The sequence below is a fragment of the Podarcis bocagei genome, assembly GCF_964188305.1.
Source record: "Podarcis bocagei genome assembly, chromosome: 7".
Lineage (NCBI taxonomy): Eukaryota > Metazoa > Chordata > Lepidosauria > Squamata > Lacertidae > Podarcis > Podarcis bocagei.
Genome location: NC_138132.1, coordinates 76,409,716 through 76,433,392, shown reverse-complemented (window position 1 = coordinate 76,433,392; position 23,677 = coordinate 76,409,716). Strand labels below are relative to the sequence as shown.

Here is a 23,677-nt window from a genome sequence, read left to right as displayed (position 1 = left end):
CTTTCTCCTTATGACCCTAACCCAAATCCCCACACATGATCCAGTTCTGTGGGGGCTTGGAAGCATTTTTCCGCCATTTACGCCTGAAGGAGTACTTTCAACACACACAAGAACAAGACAAAGTAGAACAAACAACATCTTCACAACACAACAACTCTCAACCTACTGGGGAACAACCTCCACCCTCCCAACACATTAATGAACAGAATATTGACTAGCAACTACCACCGAAAAAATGTTACACAAAAAGGGACTCCACGTGGACCCCTCCTGATGGACGCAATAACACACTAGATCTGTACATCGATTGCTTCCGCCACAGAATCCAAACGGATGTGACCAGAAAACACCACTGCTTACAACAAAATCTAAACCTTGCTGAAAGGAGAGCCATAGATAATCTCAGGAACAACCCAGACATTATAATCAAAGAGGCGGACAAGGGTGGAGCTGTCATCATCATGAACAAAACTGATTACACCCAGGAGGCTCACAGACAACTTTCCAATACCGCCTTTTACATAAAATTGAACTCATTCAATATAGGGACATAGGAAGCTGCCTTATATGGAGTCAGAATGTTGGTCCATCTAGCTCAGGTGTTACCTACACTGACTGGTGGTGGCTATCCAGGGCTTTCAGACAGGAGAGTCTCACCCCAGCCCTATCATTGCTGTGATTATTTATTATTTTCTCTAATATCTTTCCACGAGGCACCCCAAGCTGATGTACAGTATATACTAGAGATTTAACCTGGGATGTTCTGCATTCAGAGCAGCTGCCCTTCCCTTCTCTTAAGACATAGAAACTTAAGAAGCTGCCTGAGCCGGAACTCTGGTCTATTTATCTCAGTGTTGTCTGCACTGACTGGCAACAGTTCTCCAGGGTTTCAGACAGTGGTCCTACCTGGAGACGCAGGGAATAGAACTTGGTACCTCCTGCATGCAAAGCAGATGCTCTACCACTGAACTGTGGCTGTTCCACCTCTACCCATATTGTCCAACGTCCTGTCCTCACAGTAGCCACCCCTGGGAATTAAAGCTCTCTGAGGGGAATACAGGTCTCCTAAGAACTCTCAGCACCTTTAACAAACTGTGATTTTGTTTTTGTTTGTCTTTTGGCCATTTGTGTTGCAAATAATTCATGCAATTAAACAAAGGATGACTGAAGAGTAAAATCTTTCCCCCTGCCCTTCCAAACACATTGGAAAATAGGCTCTCCTGAGTATGTACACCAGCTTTTGTGCAGGGGTGGGGCTTGCATAATTAAGCCCTGAGTAGGTGGGTGGGGATGTGTGCTGTGTGCATCTTCTGTGGAATTGCAGATATCTGTCTCCTTGACATTCACAGGGCATCTGTTATTAGGGGGCTGTAAAAAGGCAGGGTTTAACTCTACAGATCTGTGTGCGATGACAACAGAGGAGTCTGGTTTTAATCCAGGTCGTTGCTGCAGAGACTCTTTCTTCCTCTCTCTTTTGCTCTGAGCTGCTGGGATGGCAAATGACTCATGTTGGAGTCGGCTTTGGGGCGGCCTTGCTAATTGAAATGTGCCGCCGTCGGCTTCATCACAGACTCTGCTCTGCATCCCCAGTGACTCCAGCTGCGGTTGCTACGGCTGAGATAGCTGATGGGGTCATGGCGGTGGGTTAGAGGCAGGTCTGTAGCCAAGGAAAAGGATGGAGTGTGTGCAGGGGGGGGGAGGGGGGGAGAGAGAACAACAAGCTCTCTCCTTCCCTTCTAGTATTCCTCTCTCTGTGTATGTGTGCCTATAAGGACACATAAAGAACTGTCTTGCTGGGACAGAGCAAAGGTCCATCTCACTCAGCCTTTTCTTCCCAGCAGTGGCCAACCTTGCTATCAGGGCCTGACAAGGACAGCCTTCCCCCAGTTTCCCCCCTCCTAATATTCGGAGGTAGATTGCTCCTTAACATGGAGGTTAAGGACATAAGACAAGTCTGCTGTATCAGGCCAATGGCCCATCTGCTCCAGCATCCTGTTCTTACTATGGCCAGCCAGATGCCTATGAGAAACCTACAAGCCAGACTCAGGGACAAGAGCAACTCTCCTCTCCTGCAGTTCCCAGCAACTAGTATTGCTGGAATAGCACTTCTGACCGTGGAGATGGAACGTGGTCTTTGTGGCTAGCAGTGCTTGATAGATTTGTCCTCAAGGATTAGCCTAATCTTCTTTAAAATCCATCCATGTTGGTGGTACCCATCAACGCCCCATGTAGCAGCGAGTTCCATAGCTTAGTTATATGGTGCACAAATAAGTACTTTATTTTATGTATCCTGAATCTTCCAGGATCCACCATCATTGGATGTTCATGAGTACATGTGTTACAGGAGAGGGAGAAAAAACATTTCTCTACCCATTTTCTCCATGCTATGCATAATTTTATAAATTTGCTGGGGTTTTATTTATTTATTGAAATCTGTTTTTATGCTCTTAACGTTATAAATTTCATAAGTGGTTGTCAAAGACAGAAATTGAAAAATACAGCCATTTCAGTAACAGTTGTATAGATAAGTTTTCTACTTCCTTTCTATGCAGATCCACTAGCCATCAATAAAAACTGAGTTGCACCCCAACAGTTAATGGGCTGGAGTTAGCTATGCTCATTAATTGCAATGGGTCTACTCTTGAGTAGGACTAATAGCCCAATATAAACAAACTGTGTACTGCTGAGTGAAGAAGACTTTCTTTTTGGCTGTCCTAAACCTATCCTTCTGCTTCATTGGATAATCCTGGGTTTCAGCAAGCATGGTCCTCATTGGGCTGTTTCAGGGGATCCTTGTTCCCTTTGAGGTTCTCCTGAGTCTGCTGATAGCTCCCTCTTGTCATTTTGGCTTCGAATACAATGACACTCAACCCGTGAACATTGTAGACAGAAGGATGAGACACACACACATACATATGTTGAATGAATGAATGAATGAATGAATGAATGAATGAATGAATAACTGTTGGGCTTGTTTGCAATGCTACAAGGCTTCCTCATGGTTATTATCTGCTGAAAGCATAATGGAAAGGCAGTGGACAAGTGTGTGAGGGTCAAGGGCAGAGTATGAGCATACCAGTTGCTTGTCTGTAAGGCTACCAGTGCCCTGGATAAGGAGGATGTGAAAGGGAATGGCAGTGTGTGTGTGTCATGAAAATGCCAGGCTCTGGCAGAGATCTGTGCAACATGCCAGTTAGTTGGGAAAGGCACAGAGCTAGAGTGGGGAAAGACAAAGGGCCTCGTGGAGCTTGGAGTGGCTCATTAAGAGCAGCACAGCTTGGTCATACATTACAACCTGTTACTTTTCCAAGAGAGCTGTGCCTGGCTTCTGCTGAAGCGAGCTTGAGTGCATGGGAGAGCGATGCAAGTCTGCCCTTGCCCATCAGTCCAATAAAATTGTACTTTAGGATAAGGTAATGTATCATTCCCTGCCAATGAAAGTGAGGTCAATTTTATGCTCAGTGTTTAGTCTCTAAATAGCCTGGGGTTGCCCTACATGCATTTTCCAAACAGCCTGTGCCCTGAATAATAATAATAATAATAATAATAATAATAATAATAATAATAATAATAATAATAATAATAATAATTTATTTATACCCCGCCCATCTGGCTGGGTTTCCCCAGCCACTCTTGGAAACGTACTGCTCAGAAACATACTGGGAGCCAGTGTAGGTCTTTCAAGACCAGTGTTATATGCTCTCGGGGGCCGCTCCCAGTCACCAGTCTAGCTGCCGCATTCTGGATTTCTGGATTAGTTGTAGTTTCCGGGTCACCTTCAAAGGTAGCCCCACATAGAGTGCATTGCAGTAGTCCAAGCGATAGATAACCAGAGCATGTACCACTCTGGCGAGGCAGTTCGCAGGCAGGTAGGGTCTCAGCCTGCGTACCAGATGGAGCTGATAAACAGCTGCCCTGGACACAGAATTGACCTGTGCCTCCATGGACAGCTGTGAGTCTGGAATGACTCCCAGGCTGCGCACCTGGTCCTTCAGGGGCACAGTTACCCCATTCAGGACCAGGGAGTCCTCCACACCTGCCCACCTCCTGTCCCCCCAAAAGAGTACTTCTGTCTTCTGAATCAGTGGTGGAAGCTCTTATGTTTGCTTCCATTGGTGAAAAAGAAGGTGCAAACTCTGGGAGCTATTCTTCAAGGCAGAACAAACCATTCCAAAGGAGAACAGAGCTGTGTCGCTACTCAGGTCCACACAGTTTGCTTCGCAGCCCGGTGTGACTGGGATATGAGCAAAAACGCATACAAAAAGATGATTTGGAGGGTCTGAGAATGCAGTGGTGGGGAACCTCTTTCTAGCTACCTTGTGAGCTACCATCTGGAGGTCACATGGGAGCAGTGGGTGGAACCAGGGCAAGAGTGGGTAGAACAACCGACGTGACTCTTGTATAGTAGGCTACATGTCAACCATGCAAGAGTCTTTAAGTTTCTACTGCATACACACAGCCCTTCATCTTCTATCCAGACAAGCAAGAGTAGGGATGGGTGAATCTGTCAGTTTAGGTTTTTCTCATATTCTCATTTTTCACTCTTAAGCTGAGTTATTCACATTTCCACATCAGTTTGTGTGCAATTTCCCCTAATATATGCATTTTCCGTATGTTTTTTTTTAATTTAAATGTTCACTTATATATATTACAACAATATGTTACAATATATTACAACAATTATTCAATCATATTTTTAACATTTCAAACTCTGACTCCCTCCCCCCTCTTTCTGTGCTTCTTTATATTTATTTTCGTCTGCCTTCCTACTACAAATCATCGCGACATATTCTTTTATATACAGTATGGGGGGAAAGCATTTGATCCCCTGCTAAATTTGCCCGTTTGCCCTCTGACGAAGAAATGACTAGTCCATGATTTTAATGGTAGGTTTATTGTAGCTGTGAGCGACAGAATAACAACAAGAAAAACCCCGGAAACCCAGAAGACAAAAGCCGGAGATTGATGTGCATTATAATGAGTGAAATAAGTATTTGATCCCTTTGCAAAAGATGACTTAGTACTTGGTGGCAAAACCCTTGTTAGCAATTACAGAGGTCAGACGTTTCTTGTAGGTGGCCACCAGGTTTGCACACATCTCAGGAGGTATTTTGTCCCACTCCTCTTTGCAGATCCTCTCCAAGTCAGTAAGATTTTGAGACTGATGTGTAGCTACTTGAACCTTCAGCTCCCTCCACAGATTTTCGATGGGATTAAGGTCTGGAGACTGGTTGGCCACTCCAGGACCTTGATGTGCTTCTTCCTGAGCCACTCCTTTGTTGCCTTGGCCGTGTGTTTTGGGTCATTGTCGTGCTGGAATACCCATCCTTGACCCATTTTCAATGCCCTGGCTGAGGGAAGGAGGTGCTCACCCAAGATTTGACAATACATGGTTCCATCCATTCTCCCTTTGATGCGGTGAAGGTATCCTGTCCCCTTGGCAGAAAAACACCCTCAAAGTATAATATGTCCCCCTCCATGTTTGACAGTGGGGATGGTGTTCTTGGGGTCGTAGGCAGCATTCCTCCTCCTCCAAACACGGTGAGTTGAGTTGATGCTAAAGAGCTCGATTTTGGTCTCATCTGACCACAACACTTTCACCCAGTTCTCCTCTGGGTCATTCAGATGTGCATTGGCAAACTGCAGACAGGCCTTTACACCTGCTGTCTTGAGCAAGGGCTCTGCAAGATCTCAGTCCTTCACAGCGTAGTGTGTTACCAACTGTTTTCATGGTGACTATGGTCCCAGCTGCCCTGAGATCATTGACAAGTTCCCCCCGTGTAGTTCTGGGCTGCTTCATCACCGTTCTCCTGATCATTGCAACTCCACAAGATGAGATCTTGCATAGAGCCCCAGACTGAGGGAGGTTGACAGATATTTTGTGTTTCTCCCATTTGCGAATTATTGCACCAACCTACCATTAAAATTATGGACTGGTCATTTCTTCGTCAGAGGGCAAACAGGCAAATTTAGCAGGGGATCTAATACTTTCCCCCTTCACTGTAGCTATTCCCCTATATATCCCATATATATTTTGAAACTGCAGGTTTTTACATTAATCCTGCCAATGTCTTAATCTGTTTACAGTTTGTTTGTAAATACTTAATAAACCATTTCCATTCCTTTCTTTAAAATTGTTATATTGATTTCTTAATCTGCTGGTAAATTTAAATTATTTTAATTTAAATTCTTCACCTTCTTCTCTTAATAAATTTCTAAAAATTTATTAATTTATTAAAAATTGCCCAATTTCTCATCATTTCTTTTTCTTTTTCACCGCTATGGCTTCCAAAGGTGAAAGCCATAGTGGTGCTTTGGTCTCCAACAAGTTTTTATACTTATCCTATATACAATTTTTTCCTGATTATATGGTTTGTAAAACCTTTATGTCCTTTCACTTTTTCATACCACAAGTAAGCGTGCCAACCAAAAATATTACCATGACTTTTCAAATCTAAAAATATGTGAATTCTTCAATAACAACCATTCCTTCAGCCAGCACAAACAAGATGCTTCATAATATAATCTCCTATCCGGCAGAGAGAAACATCCTCTCTCTTTCGCATCTATCAGTTATTTTATGTTTTATTCTCAGTTTTTTTCCTTTGCCAGATATATTTAGAAATATCTTTTTGCCATTTGTTGAAACAATCTGTTTTGCTGATCACCAGTATTGATTGAAACAAAAATAACATCCTTGGAAATACATTCATTTTGATGGTTGACAACCCTACCCAATAATGAAAGCTTCATTCTACTCCATGCTTGCAAATTTCTTTTAAAATTCTCCCAAGTTTTTAAATAATTATCTTTATACAAATTTATATTATCTGCTGTTAACCACACACCTAAATAGTTAATTTTCTTTTAAATCTTTAAGCCTGATAAACTTTGTAATTTATTTTTACTCTCATCATTCATATTTTTTACCAGGAGTTTGGTTTTATCCTTATTAATTTTAAGACCTGCTATTTCTTCATATATATATTTTATCTCTTCCAGTGCTTTCGGGATTGACTCTATGGGTTCCTCTACAGATAGCACCACATCATCTGCAAAAGCTTTTAATTTATATTGTCTCTGTCACACCCTTATTCCTTTAATTTATTGACTATATCTTATTCTTTGTGCCAAAACTTCTAAAACTGTTATAAACAATAAAGGTGACAGTGGGCTTACCTTGTCTAGTTCCTTTCATTATTTTACAATTCTCAGTCAATACATTATTTACTATCAGTTTTGCTGATTGATCAGTATATATTTCCTTAACTCCTTTTAAGTGTCTCTACAACCCATACATTCCTAAACCTTAAACATAAAGTCCCAGGAGACATTGTCAAATGCTTTCTCGATGTCTAAAAACATTAAAGCTGCTTGTTTTTCATTTCTCACTTTTAAATATTATATTACATCAACTATGTTTCTAATATTATCTTTCATTTGTCTTCCCAGCAAAAATCTGGCCTGATCTTGATGGATTACCTCTTTTAATATAGTTTTCAACCTATTAGCTAATATGTCTTCAAACAGTTTATAATTGTTATTCAACAATGAAATAAGTCGATATTTCTTAACCAGCTCTGGATCTCTATTTTGCTTATGAATCAAAGTTATGTATGCACTCTTCCAGGATTCTGGTAACTCTCTTGTATTCAAAGTTATATTCATATTATCTTTTAAAGGTTGTACTAGGTAATCTTGTATTTTTTTAAATAATATATTTCTGAAAGTCCATCAGGTCCAGGTGCCTTCCCTAATTTTGCCTGTAAAATTGCTTGCTGTAATTCCATCATTGTGACAGGTCCGTTCAGAAATGACATTTTATCTTTTGGTATTTTAGGTAGTCCGCTGTCTTCTAAATATTTGCCAATTTCTTCTAAATTCCCTTGTTTGGCTCAATATAGTTCTGTATAAAAACTCACAAATTGATCTCTTACTTCTTTCGGATTTTCCACAACTCTACCTCCTACATTTATTCTATTAATGCAGGTTTTTTCTTGTTTCTTCTTTATTTGCCAAGCTAATAATTTACCTGGCTTGTTAGACTGTTCAAATTGTTTCTGTTTTAAATATTTAATTTTCTGCTCTGTTTCCTGGTTTATTATCATTGAATATTGCATTTGCAACATCTTGATATTCTGTTTCATTACCTTTTTTTGAGGGGAATTTGTTAATTCCCCCCCTTTTTATTTCTTGTAAAAATTCTTGTTTTTTTCTGCTCTCTTACCTTTCTTTGGTATGCACTTTGCCTTATATATATAAAAAACCCACACTGCCACTTTAATCGCATCCCATCCTACCTTTACATTTGTCTCTTGGTTTAAATTAATTTCAAAATAATCCCTTTTCTAATATTACTTGATCATTTAATAAATTTTCATTTAGTCTCCATCTCATTGGGGAACTTGTGCCTGTTCTTAATTCCACTATTATAGAGTTCTGGTCTGATAATGTTCTTGGTAGAATTTCCACCTTCTTTACCTTAGTATACAAATATTTAGAAGGCCATACATAATCTATTTGGCTCACAGAATTATTTGTGCTTAGATAAAATGTAAATTGTCTATCCTGTGTTTTTCTCTCCAAATGTCAATTAAACTTAAATTGTCAGTCATCCTAAAATGATACATCTTTTGTATTATTTGTTTCCCTTATAGTCCTGTCCCAATCTAGGGAGGCTACACCATTCATATCACCCATCAAAGTCATCTTTGCATTCATAATATCTTCAAATAATATTTCTTCCTGACTCTTATAATAACCCGGGTTTTTCTCTCTCTCATTAGGTGCATCCACACCAATTAACAATATTTTTTCTCCATGTGATGTTATCTGAGTTATCAATATTCTTCCTTCTGTATGTTACTGCCAATAGTATTTACATTGTTTGCACACTTCACTATAGTATATGCACAGTATAAATTTTGAAGGACTGCTATCTTTTCAGTTTGTGAGTTGTTTCGGACAGTGCAGATAAAGTAGCTTCACCTTTCAATGTCAGCTGGATACTCCTGAGGCAGGTGCTTGGTGTGCCACAGGTGGGGCATGAACTGAGGTCTGTCCCATGGGGTGTGGTCCACAGGGAGGTTCTCCTACACAAGCTCAGCTGAATAGAAAAACAGTTCTGCTACTTGGGGCTCTTCTCTGGATCCCATTCCATTTTTCAATGTTCTGTTTCCCCACCGACTATTCTTGGTGTGTGTGTGCATGCATGTATACACATGCTGGAATTTATATTTTCTACTATAGTCACAGAAATGTCTTCGACCAAACCTGACCGCAGGTATTTTCATTTTGCAATCCATATAACTATTCTGAGAGAGCGATGGTTACCCTGTCCATCCCTCCCTGCCCCTGGTGCCCTGTTTAGTTGTCCATTAGTCACTTAACTCCCCAGAGTATTGATGGGAAGCCTAATCAATTAATGCCTGTCAAGGAACCCAGAGAGCTTTGGATAACAGTTGCTATGGAGAGCAGAAACCGTTACCATTTACATGGATATGGCCTTATTTCAATGTAAGAAATGCTGCCCCGCTCTGGGCCGTGATGACAGACCTTGCTCCCCTTGAGACTCTGCAAAGCCAATTCCTACGTCGGCTCCTAATGCTCCCCCTGTGCGTAAGCAACGCAGCCATGCGACTAGAATTGAAGATCGCATCCTTAGAAACTTGCCTGTGGAAGCAAGTCTTCAATTACTGGTTATCATTGTGGCATAGATTACCAAACCATTACCTTGTCCAATGCTTATGGCGAGATGAATTCTCCAGCCTTTGGACTAGTAAAATTCATGCCAAACTCCTGAGCTATGGAATCTCTCCCTCAGATTCCCTAAAACTAGACCAAATCACTGCTCAAAGACTGATCCGTCAAAGACTGGATGACATCGACTTACAGCAAAATTATATGCTGGGGGGAGGTGTTTGTTCGCCCCAGAACATTGGTATCACTTTAACTTATTGCGTTCCATCATACCTCTCCTCCCTTTCGACTGTTGCCCATAGACTGGCCTTCACCAAAGCGAGGTTCAACGTTTTCCCCTCCAATGTCCTGAGACATAGATTCTCAAAGGGCCAAGACCCCGCCACGTGCGAATGTGATAAGGTGACGCCGGAGTCGCTTCAGCACATTATGTTCGCTTGCCCCTTGTTCAATGTGCCACGGGCAAATTTGTTGGGATCAATCATACAGAAACTAGAGGGTACCCCACCAAAATTCCACCTTGCCCAAATCTTGCAGGATAAGGATTCCCACACGACCCTGAAAGTGGCTAGGTTCCTGGTCGCTGTCCTCTCCCAAAAGCGACGCCAAGGAGCGCTACAAGCTAATTAAGGCGTAGCATGCCTTTCCATCTTATAGTATTTTATTGTTATAGTGGTGTTTTAGCGACTGTTCCCCCCCCCCCACGGCACAAGCTGTCACTTATGTGTTGTTTTTACCTGTATGGGCCTATGGCCGCAATAAATATTATCTCTATCTCTCTAATGTAAGAAGAAGGTGCCCCAAGAATTTATTTTGCTGATTGTTTGTTTGTTTAATTAATAAAATTCAAATACTACTTGATTGCAATAAAGCATCAATGTGTTTTGTAATAAATGAAGCACAACATTAAAATTATCAATAAAAGTCTGGGTGTTTGTTTTTAAATACCTTTTTTAAAACAAAAACATAATTAAAATCCAAAATAACACAACTTCTACATGCCTGGAAAGTGTTATAAGCAGACAGTGTGAAGAGTACAGCAAAGGTACCTGTCTGATTTCAATAGACAGGGAGTTCCCAACTTTAGGCACTGCCACACCAAAAGATCAATTTCTGACAACTTTGTAATGAATATCGTGTGGCATCTGTAACAGTGGCAGTTCCTCAGACTGTTGTGGCTTGCCCTCAGTTCAAGGATTTAAAGGAAGTTTTTTAAAAAGGTTCATCATTTACATTCCAATTTGTTTTTAATTTGTATAATCTTTCTCCTCTATCATGGTCTATCCCTGGCCCACCCAAAGCCAATGTGAATTAAAGCATCTTGCACAGACTCGGGCTTTGGCAAGTCTCCAGGGAAAAAGAATATGGAGCAGAGGCATTGGCTGAGAGAGCCCTCTCTGTCCTCCATCTGAGCAAGCAAGAGGCACGATCAGAGTTCAAAGACACATTCCAGCCAGGCAAAATACTCAAGGAGGGTGCAAACCTAGGCTGGTGAGGGGTGTGACTGACAAGGGAGTGTGTCCTACCTAGAATGAGGCCTAAGGGCCAGAGAGCAAGATCTAGAGCAGTGTTTCCCAACCGGTGTTCCGCGGCACACTAGCGTGCCGCGAGATGTTGCCTGGTGTGCCGCGAGATGTTGCCTGGAGGGAGGCGGGCGAGTCCAAAAAAGGTTGGGAAACACTGCTAACACACGCCAGCCGGGGTCTGCCTCCGCGTTGCATCAGCTTCCTCGCTCTCGGCGCTCTGCTTGCCAGCCTGGTGGCCTCTGCCCCGCCCCGAGACTGGAAGGGAGGGGCGGGGCTTCCACTGCGGCTGCGTCTCTGGCTCTTTCGACTCATTCCTCCTCCGAGTGGGCTTGAAAGAGCGGCCGATGGATGAATCGGCCGGCGACCCTGAAGCCTTGTGCAAAGTAGAGGAGGCGGAGAAGCGACGGCAGGGAGCTTAGGCGCCGCATCCAGCTCATTGCGGGAAGTCAAGATGGCGGCGGGTAAGTGTGGGAAGCAGCTTTTTCCCTCCGCCGCCCCCCTCTCACCGGGAATAAAGGGGCCCCCGCTGGGGGGTGACGTTGTAGAACGCAGAGTTCTTATTTTGGGAAGGTTTGAGGGGTCGGACTAAGCGGGTTGGGGGCTGGTCTGGGCTTCCGCTCCCTCCCCTCCCCACGGAGTGTACCTGCGGTGCAAGGAGGCGCTCTGAGCCACTGCTCTGGGAAAGGAAGGAGGGCGAGGCGGCCTGGCCAAGTGCAGGGGAGACCCGTAGTGGGGAGCAGGGGGAGGAGGAGGCACCGAGGAATGGAGGCGGGGGAGCCTCCTTCGCTTTGCAGAAACTGCAAAAAACGAGGCAGGAATTGGGTTTGTTTTTGTAGCTCAGGACGTGCTTCGCTTCTGGTGTGCCTAAGGCGGCCGCCCCAATTATCCCCTAGCCCGTCTTTCCAGGTGCTGCCCCCCCTCCACAAAGGGCCATAGAACTGTAGAGTTGGCAGGGGTCCCAAGGGTCATCTAGTCTTAAGTTTCTCTTTCAAAAAGGAAACGTGGGTTAAAGCGGCGACGCCGCCCCCCACTCACTTTCCTGCTCTGGCTTCCCTAACAGTTTTCCGAGTTGCGTCACTGGATCCAGCCCCCTTTTCCACAGGTGACACGGGGCTGGAGGGAGGGAAAGAGGGCTTTACGTCGCGCACAAAGGCAGCCTCCTAGAAGCTCTCTGGGCCGGCGCCGTTTCGCCGAAGGCGCCTGAGGACCCCCACCCTCAGCTCCTTCAGAAAGGACTGGAGCGGAATAGCCCTTTCTCCTCTTCCCCAACCCTTGTCGTTGGAGGAGTCCCTCAGTCCCTCGCTTTGCTGCCTCCTCCCCCCCCACCCCCAAAGCTTGGAGGTTCCCCGGCAAGGGGGAGGGGGAAAAATTGAAACTTACACTTTCGTGCGTCCCTCCCGGCGTGACGCTGCGCGCTGACGTCACGGGGCTGTAATGGTGGTGTGCCTCGAGATTTTTTTCATCAAACAAGTGTGCCTTTGCCCAAAAAAGGTTGGGAAACACTGATCTAGAGGTTACATTCAGCCCCAGGCCTGAGGCTCTTACAAAGAGATTCTACAAAGGAGAAAATAGATTTGGGGGCTGGGAATTCCTCTCATAAAACTAGAATTCATGGACATTCAATGAAGCTGAATGTTGGAAGATTTAGGACAGCTAAAAGAGAGTACTTTTTCCACACAGTGCATAGTTAAACTATTCTACCGCCACACCTGAAGCTCAGCCATACACACCTGGCTCAATTTATCTTCCTGTCCAGGACTCTGCTGATAGAATTAAGCCTCTGAAAGGCAGGCCCCTGTTGCTATGTGGAGTGAGGCTTGAATAAGGGGAAGGGGAACTGCATGAAAACAAAGACCACCCGAAGACTTCCTGGCAAAGGTTTGACCTGTCCCCCCCTCAGCAGACTGGGGTCCAATTCTGTCCACACATCAGCTATTAATCTTGCTTGGTCAAGTCACTCCAACATGCCACTGACCTTCCGTTTTAAAGTCCTCCCTCAGTTTTCACATGGTGATGACAACGACCCCTTTCATCCCCCCTTCCCGCCGCTTTCACTGCTGTCCGCATCCCATAAGGAGGAGAGACAGCTTTGCAGAATTTGACTATAAAGGCTGGTGGGTGGTGCGGTCCTGGTTGGGGATTGAAGTGCATTGGGGAATGAGGTGTGGATCTGCAAAACAGCGTTATTTTAACAAGGCTGGCTGGCTCTCTGCCATTTTATTTTATAGAAAGCATGGCCTTGACAGGTGCTTGTGGCAGGAAAACAAATCCTGCGCAGGTCTTTGACAAGAGAGGGAGACAGCATGGGGAAGAAGAGAGAGGGAGCTCTAGGAATTAGAGGAAGAAGTGTTATCCATCCATCCGATGGAGACTGTGCTTCTTGGAGTCCTTTGGGGCGTGCCCTTTAGTGTGCCAAAGGCCTCAGGACCACCCATTATAGTGGATGGTTGTCAGGACCATGTGACTCCCTAGGGCAGGCTTCCTCAACCTCAGCCCTCCAGATGTTTTTGGCCTACAACTCCCATGATTCCTAGCTAGCAGGACCAGTGGTCAGGGATGATGGGAATTGTAGTCTCAAAACATCTGGAGGGCAAGGTTGAGAAAGCCTGCCCTAATTGCAGCCGCTTCACTAACTTGCCAATTCGTTTCCAGGCTGCTTGTCACTGTTAAGTTATGGGGAATGGCTTAGGGTCAGGATATCTGAAGGGCCCCTCTTCCCCATATGTTAGGTGTGTGTCTTAAGGCCATTCTAGCATCTGAAATGTGTTTTGCTGGGGCTCCAGCAAAGGCTGGCCACGCAGGACTCATTGCCTAGGGAGATCTGCTTTTCTCCTGGAAAGGTTTATATTGACCTTTTTATTTATTGTATAATTTTATTTATAGGAAACATTTTGACAAACGTTCCTTTCTCTTAGCACTTTTCTCCCTTTTGTCCTGAGTTCGAACATCTTCAAAATCCATAACACCTTTGGTAAAGTCTGTTCTCCAGTTTGAGCACTCGTAGGCCAATGTTTCCCAATTCTCAGTGTTTATACTACATTTTTTAAGATTTGCCTTGAGAGAGTCTTTAAACCTCTTTTGTTGACCACTAGCATTATGCTTTCCATTTTTAAGTTGGAAAACGATAATCAGGCATCCAAATGTGACCAGTCCGACGAAGCTGATGTTGTAGAATCATTACTTCAACACTGGTGATCTTTGCTTCTTCCATTACACTGATATTAGTTTGCCTGTCTTCCCAAGAGATGTGTAAAAAAATTTGGAGACACCAGTAGATTCTTATCTGCTTCAGCCTTCATCCGCCTTCACAGCCGTTGTAACATGCTGCTTGTTATCTTCCGCCTTTTTCTGCCATTGAGGACTTCTTGGGTCATTCTTTTTCTAGCTTCTTCCCTTTGACCTTACTGCCTTGGGTGACCAGACTCCCGATGGCTTTGCTCACAAGGGTCATAGGAACGTGCAAGCCCATTCACCACAAGGTGATGATCCAGCAACTGAGCTTAAGGATGGGAGATGGAGAAACTGACAGAAACTGAAATTGACAGATTCATTTATTCCTACTGAAGCTATGGATGGAAGTTGAGTGTTTCTACCTGAATGCTTCTGCACTCAGACTAAAAAACCAAACGTAAGGGATGCATACGTCACGCCTATTCCCAATTTTGTCATCTGGACGAAGCAGGGGAAGAAGGCTCCTGCAGATTGGAAATTGCACAGGGATTGGAAATTGCATGTCCATCTGGAAGCACTCCTGAGTTCACTGTCTGAAAAATGGGTCTCTGGAGATTCAGCCTATCCAAATGGTAATAATTGCTGACTCATCAGTTGTGAGTTATAGTTAACCTCATTTCTATATAATGGCAGTTTGGCAACCCAATAGACAGTCGTAAGAAGACCCCTGCTGCATCATGCCAGAGGCCTATTTAGTCCAGCATCCTGTTCTCACAGAGGCCAGGCAGCTGCCTGTGGGAAACCCACAGCAGGACCCAAGTATAAGAACAGTCTGCCCTCCTGTGGTTCCCTGCAATTGGCATTTATGCCAAGAAAAGAATGGAATATCCAACTTTTTTGTTTGTTTGTTTTAACCAGCCCTGCTCTTCTGCATTTAAAGAGCAGCCTGGCAAGCAAAATATAAACAGATGTATTTTGCAGATTTCCTTCTCTTGAGGCGTGGGTTTCACCACTAACTTGGATGGAATTAAAAATGGCAATGGAATTGAATCCCACTTGCTAGATCGTGACAGTGATCAAATCTAGCTAGCATAGGGAGCGCAGGTCAGGCCATGTGGAGCCCATAGCTCTGTCCTTCTCTGCTGTCACTAACTCAATCTTCCTAATGGGAGAGCCATCCCAGCTCAATAATCATGTACAGCACTATGAGCTTCTAGGAAGAAGACTTAATTTTTTAAAAGGAATTACTTCTCAAGGCCATATGAGCACAAGAGAGCCCTCCTGGATCAGACCAAAGGTCAGTCTAGTCAAGCATCCTGTTCCCAGTGTGGCCAACAAGATGCTTATGGGAAACCCGAAAGCAGGAGCTGAGCGCAACAGTACTCCACTCACTAGGATTCAGAGGCCTGCTGCATCTGATGATGGAGGTAGAAAATAGCCATTATGGCTACTCTTATCTTCCAAAGATTTGCCTAATATTCTTTTAGACAAATCACCAGCTCTTGGAGCCAATTCCATAGCTGTACTGCTGTGTGAAGAAGTGCTTTTTTCGCCTTTCCAGCACCCAGCTTCTGCAGACACACGCGTTCTCGTATTCCGAGAGAGGTAGAAAAACTTATCTTTATCTCCTTTCACTATAACCATCCATAATTTTATACACCTCTATCACCCACCACTTGGCCATCTTTTCTCTAAAACCCCCAAACATGTTTGTCTGTCCTCATAGGGGGCTTGCCCTTTTCTGAACCTCTCCCAGCTCTACGATAATCCTTTTTTGGGGGTGAGGTGACATGGGCATCTAGGGGCAGCCCACTCATTTTGGCCCCCTAGTAAACCCGAGTCCAGTGGATCCCCCGAGACATTGTCTACAGCACCCTTCCTTTGCAAAGCAGTGTAAATATTCAACACTCGGACGCCGTAGGTGCTGCATGGTGGATGCCAGCACCAGTTTGGAAAGATCAGTGACTCACCTACCGTGTTGCATAATTGCCGGGGAACAGACCAAGCGCTGAGTCATCAATCTTGAATTGACATATTGCTCCACTGAGTGTTCCAGTCCCACTTTCTCTCTCCTGCTCTGCCTCCCCCCCCCCCACCCATAACAGGAGAGAATATGTTGCTTGCCTCGCATATAAACATTCACGGCGCAGCAGGGAGGGCTCTGAGCACATTACTGATGAGAAGCAGGCCTCACTGGGGCTGCTTCATACTGTCCCATATTGGTGCGAAAGTGGATTTTATAAAACAGAGTAAAAAATGCCTGTGGGAGCCTTCATATGTATTTTTTAATGCTTCATTCTCCATGGTCTGCCTAGATAACTGTCTCTCTTCCTCTTGCAGCTCTCTAGGCCACCTGGCTTGGCAACTTGGGACTCTTCCCAGGCCACGGCCATTTATCAGCCACACCCCTGTCTGAAGGCCACACCCTCCTTGAGTGTTATTCCTTGGCTGGAAATGTGTTCCTGAATTCTAGGAATGACTCTTTGTTTGCCTGGATAGAGGATAGAGAAGACTGTGTCAGTGTGTGTAGAAACTAGCATAAGGTGAAATGAGCATTTATTGCTCCACCCACCTTTGTGTCTGACCCTGGCCATCACTGTCATGTGGCCCCCAGAAAGTTGCCAAGAAGGGAATGTGGCCCTCATGATGCAAAAGATCCCCGCCCCCGCTCAGGGGTGACTGCCAGGGCTGAGCCATGGGTATATATCAGGAGGGAACTGAGAGCCAGAAACTATACAGGGAGTCAACTTTTTTGAGCTAGGAAGCGTCTTTGGAATTGGGAGAAAATGCTGTGGGTGCGAGCCACAAAGTGGATGCTATGGGTTTGTGCAGATCACAAAATGGCTGCTGCGAAAGGCGTGATATAACACAAAATAAATATTTACTGGAGCCATTTAAAGGTGCCAGAAGAGGCAGGCACACTGGTGCCCATGGGCACCACACTGGCAACCTCTAAGCTAGGAGTTGTGCCAGGGGATTTTAATAGGGAATCAAGCTAGGAAGGTGAGCCAGGGTACTGATCTGAACAACAAAGCTGAGAATCAGAGCTGAGAGATGCTCAGAAAGCAGCAGAACCAGGAAAAGAATCAGCTTTCAGGAAAGCTTTTCCTGCCTGGAAGGGCCCAATGACAGCTCAGCTGGGCAGGCCTAGTCCACAGCCTGAAAACACTTCAGAGCCCAGGAAGATGCTGCAGAACACAGTTCCAGTGATCTGTCAGATGGGGTAGCCATACCCAGAGCCAAGTGTCCCTGGTTCCAGCAGTGGCATTTCCTGGCTGTGCTGGATGGACCAGTCTATTCCCAATTTGTGTCTGTTTCATACAAGTCTTTTCATAATCCATTTCCACAGGAGGCCCCAGGCTCAATCCCCTTCATCTCCAGGTAGGGCTGAGAAAGATGCTATGCCTGAAACCCTGGGGATCTGCTGCCAGTGAGTGTAAACAATGAACCATATGGACAAATGGTCTAATGCAACTTCCCATGAGAACAGTAAAAAGAACTCTGCTGGATCAAGCCGATGGCCCATCTACTACCTCATCTTGTTCTTACAGGTTACTTGTGGGACACCTGCAAGCTGCACTTGAGCACAACAGCACTTTGCCCACCTGTGTATGTATTCAGAGGTGTGACGGGATGTAGAACAGAGCCATTGTGGCTAGTTGCCATTGATAGCCTTCTCCATGAATTTCTCTTATCCTCTTTTGAAACCATCTGGGTTTGGGACCATCACTACCTCCTGTAGGAAGGAATTCCATAGTTTAACTATGTGCCATGTGAATAAGTCCTCTTTTAAAAAAAAAAAAATCAAGCCTGAATCTTGATGTTCTTGAATATTAGGGGAAGGATTGTAGAGTTGGGAGAGACCCCTTCCTGAGACCCCAGAGAGCTAGATAGATCAATGATATAAGGCAGCTTCCTGTTTTTCCAGTCTTCTGGCCCTGAACCATACTGTGACCTAATTGGCCATCACCAGCCTCCCTTCGTTGGTGCCATATTGTTTTACGAGTGCCACAGATAATAACAATACACAAGGCTTGTGTGCCAGCATTTGTAATCTGTCCCGGGCACCCGCCCCGCAAAGCTATCGATGAGGGTGGCTTGCTGAGAAACATATGCAACCATCTTGCTCGTCTTCCAGATGGATATCTTGTCAGAACTTGGCAGGGGTGGTGGATGGCTGTCATTTTGTCATCCCGACTTCTGTCAGCAAAGAACGTGTTTGTTAGCATGGCGGCATGGTGGAATACCTGGCGTTCTCTCTCTCTCTCTTCGCAGGCTGCCGCATACACACAAACAACAGACTGCGAGCACCTTAGTCGCCAAGGCTGGGGAAGGGTTGGCTTGCAAGACGTTTGTATAATTAAAGGCAAAATAACCGTGTCTGCTGCCTTCGCCCCTGCAGCATAATATAAGAGCAAGACTCGGGGGCTGGCTTCTGGCGATTCAGCCGTGGCAGCATGAAAAATGAAGAGGAGAGCGATAAGAAACTAATAATTTATGTTCCAAGCACAGCCTCACACCGGCGCGGAGGGGAAATTTGTGCCAATAACTCCTACTAACTCAGAAAGGCACGCAATCCTTTATTGCACAAATTATTAACGACCAGAAAATAAATGACTCTGTAATCAGATCGGTGCTGCCGGCACTTCTTGAGTTTCTTCCCTTTATTTGTATAAATTCTGAAGCTGGTCCGCCCCTGGAGCCCGCAGCAAAAAAGGGGGAAACTTTTACTGGCCCGCCGCCCTGCCTGACAACAGTGCAGATTAAACAAAGATGGAGCAGGCATATCCTGGTTATCTCACTGCCTGTCAGAGGCCTGTTTGCTCAATAAACAAGCACTGCCCCAGTTTCTGCCCTACGGCAGGGCTGCGGCAGGGAACCTGGATTTGGGAGCTGGCTGCCTTTTGACATAATATTAGAATTCTCCTTTTACACAAACAGGAACAGCTTTCTGCCAATGTGAATCTGCTCTTCTGCTAAGACCGTCCAGCTGCATCTAGGGATGGGTTGGCAAACTTGATTCAGTTCACATTTAAAGGTGAACCCACCAAATTTGCACTTTTTGAAACAATACGTTAATTGAAAACACAGGCATCTTTTACAATTTGCACTTCTCTGAAATTTTCAGTGCAGTTATCCCTCTGCATGAGGTGTCCAAAAATGAATACACATGGGTCTTTAAAATCCATATATGTTTGAAAATTACATGCAAAAATGCATTCTGTTAAATGAAATTGCTTTGCAAAAAAGACATATAGTAGGACAAATTCACACAAAAGTGCTGATGAAGAGCTGATAAGCCTTTTTTTATGTGGAAGGTTGGGAAAATGAGAAACTGGAAGAAACAAAAATGGACTGGTATTCTTACCTGCTTCTAGCGTTTTATTAATATATTCAACCAGGAGAGAAGCATCATAATGTATTGGGATATACCAAATATTCATTTTCTGCAGCTAGAATGCACTGGTGATTTAAATCTTCAAAGAAGGTTGCAACAACAGGGGTCACCCCTGGGGGGCGCACTTGGAAGTCAAAGGAACTATTGTGCTCACCCCAAAATACCTATTCCACAGATGAAAGCTTGGTGATGATCAGAACAGGCAAAACATTACACACACACATACACAAAATAAAACAGAATCAGGGGGGAAATACCCAAACAGCTAACCCTCTCCAAACCAAATAAAAAAACAAAAAATAAAAAACCAAGAAAGAAAGAAAGAAAGACATTGGTTTGAACAGGGGGTCTTAGTGGATACTTGGGTTGTGGTTTCTGAGGGCACCATGTTGCCCCTGGGCACCATATTGGGGATGCCTGAACTAGCAAAATATCCTCTGGATGGATTTATGGAACTCTTTTTTCCATGTAGATCCACCATATCTAGCCTGAGTGCACCCAGGAGGTTGCACCCAGTTAAGTCTCTCAAGAGTAGAGGCACTGCAATCAATGTGCCTAAGTTAGCCATGGCTACTAATTTCAGTGGGTCTGCTTTAGGTAGGACTAGCATTGGATACAACTCAGTTGTAAAGACTGCTACAAATGAGGTCCCTGCACTGATTGTGTATGCACATGTGAATATATATATATGTATGTATGTATATTAGGAGGCCACAGCATTCAAGGGCATAGTATCCAGACATTGCCTTTGAAATTTCTGCAAGCCACCTTCTTAAAGTCAAGATGGGTTTTTAGCATCAGCAGGAAACTGGGTTGGGAAGCTGGGGCCAAGTTCCCTTGGAGATTGTCACTTCCAGGCTGGACAATCTGAGAATAGATCTGAGAGCTGACATCTTTGTTCAGATTTATGGTGGAGCCCCTGTTTCATCCTTGCTGGCAATATATTATGTTCCTGCATGCAAAGCTTCCCCCCACCCACCCACCAAGGAAAGAGAGAAGAGATTAAAGAGCATCGTAACACGCTCCAAAGATGGGGAAACCAATGAGTTTTCTGCAGGGTTTACCCCTATCTGTCACAGGCTTCCTCCATATCCAGTGCTGTTCAGACCTCTGAATTAGGAATTAGATGGCTTCCAGATGGGAGATTAACTTCCAAACGGGTCATGGAGATATTGCAAACAGTTGATTGGCAACAGGCTTTTTTTATTTATTGGATTTCCCCCGGAAAAGGTAAATCTGGATTAAATCTTCTTTTGGGGGGAAGGGTGTAAAACCGGTTAGTGTTTTGACGACAATGATGCTGTCTGGATGACGCAAGGAACCTGCATATATTATCATCAGCATGATTGTGCAATAAACACCCATGTAGAACCACCCTGGTTGCTTGACTGCAAACAAGAATTGGCTGAAGGGTGTTCTCTGTGAATGTACACAGGTACACAGGTGTGTGTGTGTGTGTGTGTGTAATGTATATATATATATATATATATATATATATATATATATATATATATATATGCCCACCTTTCCTCCAAAGAGCTTAAGGTTGTACAAGTTGTTTTCTTCCTCCCCATCCTTACAACAACCCTCTGAAGTAGGTTAGGCTGAGAGGCAGTGACTGGCCCAAGGTCATACCTAGTGAACTACATGTGCGCGTGGCGATTTGAACCCTGGTCTCCCAGGCCCTAGTCTGACGCACTAACCGCTGCACCACCCTGGTTCTCTTCAGATTTGGGGACAAAAAATCAGAAAACTTGTTCAGGGGTTACAAAACTTGTCTTTGGGGCACCAGGGTTGAAGTCTTGGCTCAGCCATTTACTCAATGGGGTTGTAGGCAGTGCTAGTCCTACTCAGAGTAAACTTGTTGAAATTAAAGTACATAACTGAGATTTGTTTCTTTCAATGGGTCTCTACTAAGTAGGACTTCAATGCAGCCCTAGGTGACTTCGCAGTCCTCCTTTAACCTTAGTTTCCCATCAGTGTAAGAGGGAGAGCTCTGAAGTGTGCTGAGTGCAGGGAGTATTTTGGGATGTGTGTGAGGATATAGATGGCCAAATCTCAATTTCATTTTCTCTTAGTTTCTCATTTTTCAAATCTTCAGTTGAGTTCCCCACATCAGTTAGCATTGGGGTTTTTTTGTTTTTAAATTTCTCATGAAAATTCATCAGCATTTTAGTACTAATTTCTTCGAATATAATAGTTGATTATTTTCACTAATATATGCTCTGCTATGCACACATTTCCCTGATATACACATTTTTGTACAGATTCTTTGGTAGGAGAACTACAGTGAGAAATCCAGAGTCATGCATATTTCAAAGAATAGCTGCATTTCAGTTTGCACATTGTTTCAAAAAGCGTGATTAAAAAAAAAAGAAAGCAGACTAAAGTTTGCGAAAGACAACATATGCTGAAAAGCCCTGTAGAGATGTGTGGTGATCAGTTGTATGAGATCAGTTATTATGAAGTTCCCATCAAGTTCAAACCCTCTTGGACTGGTTCAGGAAGCAAGTCTTATATTGGGACTTAGTCCTCCCTTCATATCAGACTCCCTGACCCCAAAGTCCTGCCATTCTCAGATATGTATATGTAATAATGATAATAAAGATACATAATGATGATTTGCATATGGTTGGCCAGCTGCACACTGTGCACAATAGTCTTTTGAGGTGTGTCAACAGTTTGAAGGGGTTGGGGGAAAACCCAGCTCTCTTGATCCTTAAAGCCAGATTGCCTGGAGGTGATTCTTACTCGCCAAAGGCTAGCGTGCTAGCGGCCAATTAGAGCTTTCACCATACTTCATTATTTTAAATTAGCTGAGCTGTGGTCCTTCTGGTGACTGCGGTGGCTTCCAGACAAACTGTTCATTGAGAATTCATCCTAATTTGTTTGCAAAAGGCTTGTGAGGAGGCTAGATAACGTCAGCTGCTCATGGAACATTCATTCTGATTTGTCTGTGGGGAGGTTAGACAAGGTTGCGTCAAGCAAGTGTGTTATCCTACACTTTTCAGCGCATTTCCCTGTCGCTTCTTTTTTTTAAAAAATAGGTCAGTTGGAGAGAACAGTCCGGCAGCAGGCTTGTAGTGCAAGCGCTCCACGTGAACTTTTTTTGCTCAACCTGACTTTTGGTGTGTGAGTGAATCCCACTAGAAAACAGTGACAGCCTGGTAGTGCTTGAAATTTCTTAATGTGCACAGTGGCGTAGCAAGGTCAGGTGGTACCTGGTGTGAAAATTTTTTTGTCAACCCCCCCCCCCACATTGAAATCCCCCTTCCTCCCTCCACCCCCGTCAAAGAAAGCCGTGCAGGCAGCAATCTGATGTAGATCCCGTCTTCTCCCTCTTCCTCCTTCCACCCCCATTAAAGCCATGCCCTGCCCTCCTCCAGCAGCCTGGGAGTGTGGGGGGCAATGGTGCGCCACCCGCCCACGACTCCGAAGCCTCCCCATAGCTGTCAAAAGGAAGGGGGAAGGGGGGAAGGCCGCCGGCAAAGCGGTGCAGCTTCCTGCCTTCCCCCGATGGCTTAGGGTTAGCTTGGGAGTCGTGGGTGGGCAGTGCGCCAAATGTCACCCCCTCTGTGTGTGTGTGTGTGTGTGCGCGTGCGTGCACATGGCTGGACTCAAAGTTGTGCTGCTGCTCACGAGGCAAGGCAGGGTCCCTCCAAGGATGGGACATGGACGGGACGGGCAGAGAGAGCCTGGCTGGTTGCTGGGAAGGGGACACGTCACAATGCAACTCAGCCCTGCTCGGTTCCACAGGCAGCACTGAGTTTCATTTTGTCACCCCCTCATTGATGGCACCCGGGGTGGTCCGTCCCCACCGCACCCCATTCCTCCGCCAGTGAATGTGCAGACACCCACCCACCCGCAACACTTGTTCACATGT

At 44.7% G+C, this 23,677-nt stretch overlaps 1 protein-coding gene across 2 annotated transcripts in view; it reads left to right on the top strand.

The window, feature by feature from the left end:
• The window catches only part of SAMD11 (sterile alpha motif domain containing 11), a 333,961-nt gene that overhangs the window by 102,131 nt on the left and 208,153 nt on the right, over positions 1 to 23,677 (top strand). The gene's annotated exons all lie outside the window — the stretch shown is intronic.